Here is a 10,926-nt window from a genome sequence, read left to right as displayed (position 1 = left end):
TATTGTTTATTTCCATTTCCTTTAGCTCTTTTGCTGAGCTTTTGTCCTGTTCTTTTATTGGGTCATAGTCTTATGTCTCCTCATTTGCTAACTCTGTGTTTGTTTCTGTTTATTAAGAAAGTCATTTATGTCTCCTGATCTTGAAAGTTGCAGCCTTGTGAATAATAGGTTCTATGGTGCCCTTACAGTACAATGCCCCTTGTTCACCTGAACCATGTGCTTTAGGGGTGTCCCCAAGTGGGTTATTGTGCCCTGTTTTGGTTGATCCATGTTTGCCTTCAGTCTAGTTGGTTCCAATGGCCCACTTTGGCTATTGGGGGCACACTGACCAGGGTTTGGTCCCTGTGCTTTTAATGGGCCAGCCTGGGGCTACCTTGGGCTTATAGTCCAGCATTATGAGTGGTCAGACCAGATGCTTGCCCTCAGCCTGTTTTCCATGGCTGCAGTTGCACTGACCTATGGGGAGCTTCCCCCTGCATTGTTCTCTGAGAGGCTTTTGTTGGTGGGCAAGATGGTAGTCAGACCAGATTCCTATTTCATAGTTTGGGACTGATGGGTAGGGCACTCTTTTTGTGTGGCCAGCTCTAAGGTTCTGCTGCTATGACTGTGGGTGCACTGGTGCGTGGTTATTTTTTCCCCTCTTCAGGGCAGGAGTTGCTTTGGAGTGGCATTGGCCCCTGCTGGGTTGCTGCCAAGGTGTGCCAGGACAGGGGTAGCTTTGGAGGAATGGCTGCCAAGTGAGCTGGGTTAGATGAGGTGGATGTGTAGGTAGATGCAGGGGCAGGGCCCCTGGAACTAGTAAGATAGGTGGAAAGAGTTTGTGCTAATTCCCAGAAGTGTCCTGCTATCTATATCTAGGCCAAGAGAGAAATGGTGTCCACCAGTACTTTTGTTCGTGGAATAGTTTTCTAAAGATCCCTGCACCTCCAGTGCACATTCTGAGATCATTAAAGCAGTATCCTCCCTGAATACCCCTGGTACTTTTCAAACTGTGCTTCTATACTGTGTGTCTCAGTGGAGTTAACTGTTATGCTGTCTCTTTGGGTAGGGCTCAGTTTCTCATAGCCCTCCAACTCTTCCAGAGCTAAGCCCATTGATTTTTAAAGTGATAATTAAGCCCTGCTGATTGTAAAAAGATAGGCCCTCAAAGATAGGCCCCACTGATTTTCAAAACCAAATGTTATGCGGACTCATCTTCCCAGTGCCAGTCCCCCATGCCTAGGGTACCTGGTATGGAGTCTCATCTTCTCATTTCTCCATGTGTGTGGTATCCCTCTTGCTTGTGGATAGTCTTACCTCAGATTTGATTCCCAACTGTGTCTCTGCCCCTTCTCCCCTTTGCAGTGTGATCTCCTCTCTCTGATTACCTTTGGGAAGTTCTGCCAAGTTTTGGGTCATTTTCAGAGTTAGTTTTGCAGCTATGTATGGTGTCATTGTGTGTCCATGGGACTAGGTGAGCTCAGGATCCTCCTACTCCCCCATCTTCCCAGAACCTGTGAGAACTTATTATAAAACTGGAGGAGGTATCCCTGGGTGGCTCAGTGGTTAAGTGTCTGCCTTTGGCTCAGGTCATGATCCCAGGGTTCTGGGATCACATCCCAATTAGGCTCCCTGCCAGGGACCCTGCTTTTCCCTCTGCCTATGTCTCTGCCTTTCTCTCTGTGTCTCTCATGAATAAATTAATAAAATTAAAAAAAAAACTGGAAGAAAACTATGGTCATGGGAAAAGGATGCAGTCATTCGAGTTGCTCCTTCAATATAAAGGTAGCTTTGTGATGGTTGCAGAATCTTCAGAAAGAGCAAAGAAAGATGTAGAAGGGCAGCTGTCCAGCTACTAGGCTTCTCGAAGAACTTGGAAGGGCAGCTGCATCACAGAACTTCAGGGTGATTTTCATATTCATTCCACATCAGTGATCCTGATCCAAAATAATCAATTAAGAAATTCATTTCTTAATTATTTTTATAGCAATATTGAGACATATTAAGTAGAACTTAACACCAGATAGTTAAGGTGATAGTTTAGTTATTACAAATAACTAAATCTTGATTGGCAAACATTTGTCAGAAAAGTTCTGGAAAAATGCTTGTGTTGGAGGAGAGGTCAAACTAAATGACTTCTAAAATTCTTCATAATTCTAGCATATTATGAAGTACTTGCTGGATATATACATTTATTAGATTCACAGTACTCATGAGACAATTTGTGTTCTTTTTTGTTGTTTTTGGGGTATAGTTCACACACTGTTAACAGTAGTTTGAGGTGTACAATATAGGGATTCAATAAGCTTGTATGTTATGCTATACTTATTACAAGTGTAGCTATACCATCTGTTACTGTATAACTCTATTCCAATACCATTAACTGTATTCCCTTTTCCATACCTTTTATTCTTACGACTTGTTCATTCCCTAATTGGAAGCCTGTGTCTCCCACTCACTCCCCTTCATCCATTTTGCCCATCCCCTCTTTACTCATCAGTTCTCTGTATCTATAGGTCTGATAATGCTTTCTTGTTTGTTTTTTTTCTTCATTTCTTTTATTTCTTAGATTTCACATTTAAGTGAAAAACATATCTGTCTGGCTTATTTCACTTAGCGTAATACTCTCCAAGTCTATCCATGTTGTCACAGATGGCAAGATTGCATCCTTTGTTATGGAAGAGTAATATTCCATTGTGTATGTATACATCTTTCGTATCCATTCTCCTATCGGTGGACACTAAGGTTGCTTACATGTCTTGGCTATTGTAAATAATGCTGTAATAAACATATGGGTACATATATCTTATGAATTAGGTTTTTTTTTTGTTTTCTTTGGATAAATGCCTGGTAGTGGAATGACTGGATCATATGGTAATTCTATTTTTAGTTTTTTGAGGAAACTCTGTACTGTTTTCCACAATGGCTGCACCAGATTACATTCCTACTGATAGTGCATGAGGGTTCCCTTTCCTCCACATCCTTGCCAACACATGTTATTTCTTGTGTTTCTGATTATAGCCACTCTCACAGGTATAAAGTGATGTCTCATTGTGGTTTTGATATGCTTTCCCTGATGATTAGCAGTGTTGAGCATCTTTTAATTTGTCTGTTGGCCATCTGTATGCCTTCTCTGGAAAAATGCCTATTCAGATCTTCTGCCCATTTTAATTGAATTATTTGGGGGTTTTGGGAAGGCTTTTTTGGTTTACAGAAGGTCTTTATTTTGGACACTAACCCCTTTATTGGATGTACCATTCAACAAATATCTTCTCCCATTCAATAGGTTGTCTTTTTTGTTTTGTTGATAGCTTCCTTTGCTTTGCAAAAGCTTTTTATTTTGGTGTAGTCTCAATAGTTTAATTTTGCTTGTATTTCCCTTGCCTATTTCTATGGCTGATTTCAAAGGAACTTCTGCCTCTGTTCCCTTCTAGGGGTTTTATGATTTCAGGTCTCACATTTAGTTTTTTAATCCATTGGAAGTTTATTTTTCTATATGGTGTAAGAAACTGGTCCAGTTTCATTCTTTTGCATGCTGCTTCTCTGTTGCTACTTGTAAAATTCTCCCTTTATCTTTAAACTTTAACATTTTAATTATTATGCATCTTCAAGTAAGTTTTCTGCTCATTTCTCTCTCTTCTTCTTCTGGAACCCCTTTAAGGTAAATGTACACTTATTGCTGTCCAAGAGAGCCCTTAACCTATCCTCATTTTTTAAAATGCTGTTTCCCTTCTGCCATTCACCCGGGGTGCTTTCCAATATGCTGTCTTCCAGATTGCTGATCTGTTCTGCATCTGTTAATCTGTTGATTCCCTATAACGTATTTTTCATTTCAGTTATTTCAGTTCTGATTTCTTCTTTTTTTATATTTTCTCTTTTTTAAGTTCTTCCACTCTTTTTTCTAGTCCAATGAGAATCTTTAAGATCATTATTTTAAACTCTTTTTTCAGGCATATTGTTTATCTGTTTCATTTAGTTATTTTTCTAAATTTGTGTCTTATTCTTTCATTGGGAGCATATTCCCCTGTCTCTCCATTTTGTTTGACTTTCTATATTTGTTTCTGTGAGTTAAGCTGAAGAGCTACTTCTAAAAATGAAAGAATTATCTTGTATATGGTTGTCCCTTATGTAGATTGTATATGCCTGGTGACTTTGGATGTCTTAACTAGAGCTATGGCTTGTGTGTGCTAGGAATTGTGTGGCAGTTGGTTCTGGGGCTGTCTTTGTGGTATAGCCAGAACTGTCATGGCATAGGCTGTAGTGGTCCTGAGGGTCTCTGTGCAGAAGGCACCCTGAAGGACAGCTGTAGCTAAAGTGGGTACAAGTCCAAGGGTGTCCTGGGTGTCAGTGTGCAGAGGGCACCTTGATAGGACAGGTATAGTTGAAGTAGTTGCAGGCAGGGGGATCCTAAAGTTTACATAAAGAGGGAACCCTTGCAGGAAAGCTAAAGCTGAAGTGGATTCAGCCAGGAGGCTGCATAGCTCTCTGTGAAGAGGGCACCCTAGCAAGATAGCTAAAACTGAAGTCATCATAGGCTGATGTGTCCATGGGCTCTCTGTGAAAAAAGGTATTCTGCCAGGACAGCTGCATCTGAAAGTGGGTACATGTTGGGCTGTCCCAAGGCTCTGGATACAAGGGGGCACCTTGGCAGGATAGCTAAAGCTGAAGTAGGTGTAAGCCAGGATGTTCTGGGGCTCTCCACACTGAGGCTGCCCTTGCAGGGCAGTGGGAACTGAGGCAGGTTGTAGGCTGGAAAGTACCAGGGCTCTCCATGCACTGGGCACCCTGACAGAGTAGCTACAACTGAAGTGGGTAAAAGTATGGACTGGGGGGGACCCCTGGGTGGCGCAGCGGTTTAGCACCTGCCTTTGGCCCAGGGCGCGATCCTGGAGACCCGGGATCGAATCCCACATCGGGCTCCTGGTGCATGGAGCCTGCTTCTCCCTCTGCCTATGTCTCTGCCTCTCTTTCTCTCTCTGTGTGACTATCATAAATAAATAAAAATTAAAAAAAAAACACACACATTAAAAAAAAACAAGTATGGACTGGGAAGTACCTGGGGCTCTCTGTGCAGAGGGCACCTTGGCAGGACAGCAGAACTAAAGCGGATGCGAGTTGGGATGTTCCAGGACTCCCCACCCAGAGGATGTTGTAGCAGAGCAGCTGGAGCCGAGGCTGAGTGTGGGCCAGGGGATACTGGGGTATTTTGCATGGGGACTGACCTGGCTGGATAGTTGTAGCTGAAGTGAGTGTGAGGTGGTGTTGTCCCTGGACTCTATGTATAGAGGGCTCCCTAGCAGCACAGCTAAAGCTGAGGTGGGTGTGAACCAGCGTGTCCTGGGGTGCCAAGTGCCTTTTAGGGGTTGCCTAAACAGGGCAGTTGGAACTGAGGTGGGTACAGGCTAGAGGTTCCTGAGGCATTCCACATAGGGAGCACTTTGGTGGGGTGGTTGGACCCAGAGCATACATCAGCTGGGAGGTCCCAAAGCACTCTGTGCCAGGGGTGCCCTGCCCTAACAAGCCATCTGAAGCCGGAGTGGCATGGGTCTATAGAGTTCCAGGGCACTTTGCTCCTGTGTCACACTGGCATGACCACAGGAGCTATAGTGAGTGCTGACACAGGGGCTTCCCCTGTGTGTACTGTTCTGGGGCTGCCTTGGTGTGGGATGGGTGGGATTGGGGTAGGGATCTGGTGCTCACTGAGGCAGAAGGCCAGCTCTGGCATCCTGTGGCAGTCAACCCTCTCAAGGTAGAGGGGGAATGTAAACCATGGTGCTTGCCAGCTCCTCCAATGTAGAGTTCCAGCAGCTTCTCTGCCATTTGGCAGAGTTCCAGGGGTGGATCTTTTATATACTAGTTGTTCTTTTTAAATTGTGGATTTTTTTTCTGTGCCCCAGGGTAGATGAATCTGCTCAGGGACCCTCAGTGCCATTCTTCCCCACTGCAGTTCACATCTTTGTTGGGGGTGGAGAGTTTCCTTTGTTACCTTGTCTTTGTCTCTCTTGCTTTTCTCTATTTTTTGTTGTACAGAAGTTAAGTCAGTCTTCAGTTCTTCTTCAGGAGGAATTGCTCTATAAATAGCTATAGATTTGGTGTCTCTGTGCAGGAGGTGAGTTCCGGTTCTTCTATGTTGCCATCTTGGACCGGAACTTAGATTCATTTTGGTTTTAATTTGCATATACCTAATGACTAATGACATTGAGCATCTTTTGAAGTTGAACATGTTGGCCATTCATATTTCTTTTTTTAAATTTTTTTTATTGGAGTTCAGTTTGCCAACATATAGCATAACATCCAGTGCTCATCCCGCCAAGTGCCCCCCCTTCAGTGCCCATCACCCCATCACCCCCACCCCCCACCCACCTCCCCTTCCACTACCCCTTGTTAATTTCACAGAGTTAGGTGTCTCTCATGGTTTGTCACCCTCACTTGATATTTTCACTCATTTTCTCTCCTTTCCCTTTATTCCCTTTCACTAATTTTTATATTCTCCAAATGAATGAGACCATATAATGTTTGTCCTTTTCCAATTGACTTATTTCACTCAGCATAATACCCTCCAGTTCTATCCATGTTGAAGCAAATGGTGGGTATTTGTTGTTTCTAATGGCTGAGTAACATTCCATTGTATACATAGACCACATCTTCTTTATCCATTCACTTTCGATGGACACCGAGGATGCCTCCACAGTTTGACTATTGTGGACGTTGCTGCTATAAATATCGTGGTGCAGGTGTCCCGGCGTTTCCCTCCGTCTGTATCTTTGGGGTAAATCCCCAACCGTGCAATTGCTGGGTCTTAGGGCAGATCTATTTTTAACTCTTTGAGAAACCACACAGTTTTCCAGAGTGGCTGCACCAGTTCACATTCCCACCAACAGTGCAAGAGGGTTCCCTTTTCTCTGCATCCTCTCCAACATTCGTTGTTTCCTGCCTTGTTAATTTTCCCCATTCTCACTAGTGTGAGGTGGGATCTCATTGTGGTTTTGATTAGTATTTCCCTGATGGCCAGTGATGCGGAGCATTTTCTCATGTGCTTGTTGGCCCTGTCTATGTCTTCCTCTGTGAGATTCCTGTTCATGTCTTTTGCCCATTTCATGATTGGATTGTTTGTTTCTTTGCTGTTGAGTTTAATAAGTTCTTTATAGATCTTGGATACTAGCCCTTTATCTGATAGGTCACTTGCAAATATATTCTCCCATTCTGTAGGTTGTCTTGTAATTTTGTTGACTGTTTCTTTTGCTGTGCAGAAGCTTTTTATCTTGATGAAGTCCCAATAATTCATTTTTGCTTTTGTTTCTCTTGCCTTCACGGATGTATCTTGCAAGAAGTTGCTGTGGCCAAGTTCAAAAAGGGTATTGCCTGTGTTCTCCTCTAGGATTTTGATGGAATCTTGTCTCACATTTAGATCTTTCATCCATTTTGAGTTTATCTTTGTGTCTGGTGTAAGAGAGTGGTCTAGTTTCATTCTTCTGCATGTGGATGTCCAATTTTCCCAGCACCATTTATTGAAGAGACTGTCCTTTTTACAGTGGATAGTCTTTCCTGCTTTGTCGAATATTAGTTGACCATAAAGATGAGCGTCTACTTCTGAATTCTCTATTCTGTTCCATTGATCTATGTGTCTGTTTTTGTGCCAGTACCACACTGTCTTGATGACCACAGCTTTGTAGTACAACCTGGAATCTGGCATTGTGATGCCCCCAGCTCTGTTTCCTTTTTTGAATATTCCCCTGGCTATTCGGGGTCTTTTCTGATTCTACACAAATCTTAAAATAATTTGTTCCAACTCTATGAAGAAAGTCCATGATATTTTGATAGGGATTGCATTAAACGTTTAAATTGCCCTGAGTAACATCAACATTTTCACAATATTAATTCTGCCAATCCATGAGCATGGAATATTTTTCCATCTCTTTGTGTCTTCCTCAATTTGTTTCAGAAGTGTTCTGAATTTTTTTGGGTATAGATCCTTTACCTCTTCGGTTAGGTTTATTCCTAGATATCTTATGCTTTTTGGTGCAATTGTGAATGGGATTGATTCCTTAATTTCTATTTCTTCAGTCTCATTGTTAGTGTATAGAAATGCCACTGACTTCTGGGCATTGATTTTGTATCCTGCCACACTGCTGAATTGCTGTATGAGTTCTAGCAATCTTGGGGTGGAGTCTTTTGGGTTTTCTATGTACAGTATCATATCATCTGCAAAGAAGGAGAGTTTGACTTCTTCTTTGCCAGTTTGAATGCCTTTTATTTCTTTTTGTTGTCTGATTGCTGAGGCTAGGACTTCTAGTACTTGTTGAATAGCAGTGGTGAGAGTGGACATCCATGTCTTGTTCCTGATCTTAGGGGAAAGGCTCCCAGTACTTCCCCATTGAGAATATTTGCTGTGGGCTTTTCAGAGATGGCTTTTAAGATGCTGAGGAAGGTTCCCTCTATCCCAACACTCTGAAGAGTTTTGATCAGGAATGGATGCTGTATTTTGTCAAATGCTTTCTCTACATCTGTTGAGAGGATCATTTGGTTCTTGTTTTTTCTCTTGCTGATATTTATGATCAATCACATTGATTGCTTTACGAGTGTGGAACCAGCCTTGCATCACGGGGATAAATCCCACTTGGTCATGGTGAATAATCTTCTTAATGTACTATTGGATCCTATTGGCTAGTATCTTGTTGAAAGTTTTTGCATCTGTGTTCATCAGGGATATTGGTCTATAATTCTCCTTTTTGGTGGGGTCTTTGTCTGGTTTTGGGATTAAGGTGATGCTGGCCTCATAGAACGAATTGGGAGGATTCCATCTCTTTCTATCTTTCCGAACAGCCTTAATAGAATAGGTATGATTTCTTCTTTAAACGTTTGATTGAATTCCCCTGGGAAGCCATCTGGCCCTGGACTTTTGTGTCTTGGGAGGTTTTTGATTACTGCTTCAATTTCCTCCCTGGTGATTGGCCTGTTCAGGTTTTCTATTTCTTCCTGTTCCAGTTTTGGTAGTTTGTGGCTTTCCAGAAATGCGTCCATTTCTTCTAGATTGCCTAATTTATTGGTGTATAGCTGCTCATAATATGTTTTAAAATCTTTTGTGTTTCCTTGGTATTGGTGGTGATCTCCTTTCTCATTCATGATTTTATTTATTTTTTAAGTATTTTTTTAAAATTTTATTTATTTATGATAGTCACAGAGAGAGAGAGAGAGAGAGAGAGGCAGAGACACAGGCAGAGGGAGAAGCAGGCTCCATGCACCGGGAGCCCGACGTGGGATTCGATTCCGGGTCTCCAGGATCGCGCCCTGGGCCAAAGACAGGCGCTAAACCGCTGTGCCACCCAGGGATCCCCATGATTTTATTAATTTGAGTCTTTTCTCTCTTTTTTTTTAATAAGGCTGGCTAATGGTTTATGTATCTTATTAATTCTTTCAAAGAATCAACTCCTGGTTTTGTTGATCTGTTCCACAGTTCTTCTGGTCTCTATTTCATTGAGTTCTGCTCAAATCTTTATTAACTCTCTTCTTCTGCTGGGTGTAGGATTTATTTGCTGTTTTTTTCTCCAGCTCCTTTAGGTGCAAGGTTAGCTTTTGTATTTGAGTTCTTTCCAGTTTTTGGATGGATGCTTGTATTGCAATGTATTTCCCCCTCAGGACTGCTTTTGCTGTATCCCAAAGATTTTCAATGGTTGTATCTTCATTCTCATTAGTTTCCATGAATCTTTTTAATTCTTCTGTAATTTCCTGGCTGACCCTGTCATCTTTTAGCAGGATGGTCCTTAACCTCCACGTGTTTGAAATCCTTCCAAACTTCTTGTTGTGATTTAGTTCTAGTTTCAAAGAATTATGGTCTGAAAATATGCAGGGGACAATCCCAATCTTTTGGTATCGATTAAGACCTGATTTGTGATCCAGTATGTGGTCTATTCTGGAGAAAGTTCCATGTGCACTTGAGAAGAATGTGTATTCATTTGCGTTTGGATATAAAGTTGTGTAAATATCTGTGAAATCCATCTGGTCCAGTGTATCATTTAGAGCTCTTGTTTCTTTGGAGATGTTGTGCTTAGAAGATCTGTCGATTATAGAAAGTGCTGTGTTCAAGTCACCAAGTATAAGTGTATTATTATCTAAGTATGTCTTAACTTTGGTTATTAATTGATTGATATACTTGGCAGCTCCCACATTTGGGGCATAAGTATTCATGATTGTTAGGTCCTCTTGTTGGATAGATCCTTTAAGTATGATATAGTGTCCCTCTTCATCTCTTACTACAGTCTTTGGGATAAACTTTAATTTATCTGATATAGGGATGGCTACCCCTGCTTTCTTTTGAGGACCATTTGAATGGTAAATGGTTCTCCAACCTTTTATTTTCAGGCTGGTGGTGTCCTTAGGTCTAAAATGAGTCTCTTGTAGACAGCAAATAAATGGGGCTTGCTTTTTTTTTTTTTTTTTTGAGTGCTTGCTTTTTTATCTAGTCTGAAACCCTGTGCCTTTTGATGGGGTCATTAAGCCCATTCACGTTGAGAGTTACTATTGAAAGATATGAATTTAGTGTTAACATGATACCTATTCAGTCCCTGTTTTTGCGGGTTGTTTCCTTGGACTTTCTCTTTCTTTTACAGAGTCCCCCTTAATATTTCTTGCAGAGATGGTTTGGTTGTCACATATTCTTTCAGTTTCTACCTGTCTTGGAAGCTCTTTATCTCTCCTTCCATTCTGAATGAGAGCCTTGCTGGATAAAGTATTCTCGGTTGCATGTTCTTCTCATTTAGGACGCTGAATATATCCTTCCAGCCCTTTCTGGCCTGCCAGGTCTCTGTGGAGAGGTCTGCTGTTAGCCTAATACTTCTCCCCATAAAGGTTAGGGATTTCTTGTCTCTTGCTGCTTTAAGGATCTTCTCTTTATCTTTGGAATTTGCAAGTTTTGCTATTAAATGTCAAGGTATTGAGCGGTTTTTATTG

The sequence above is a fragment of the Canis lupus genome, chromosome 6, assembly GCF_048164855.1.
Source record: "Canis lupus baileyi chromosome 6, mCanLup2.hap1, whole genome shotgun sequence".
Lineage (NCBI taxonomy): Eukaryota > Metazoa > Chordata > Mammalia > Carnivora > Canidae > Canis > Canis lupus.
This window is presented reverse-complemented; position numbering follows the sequence as displayed.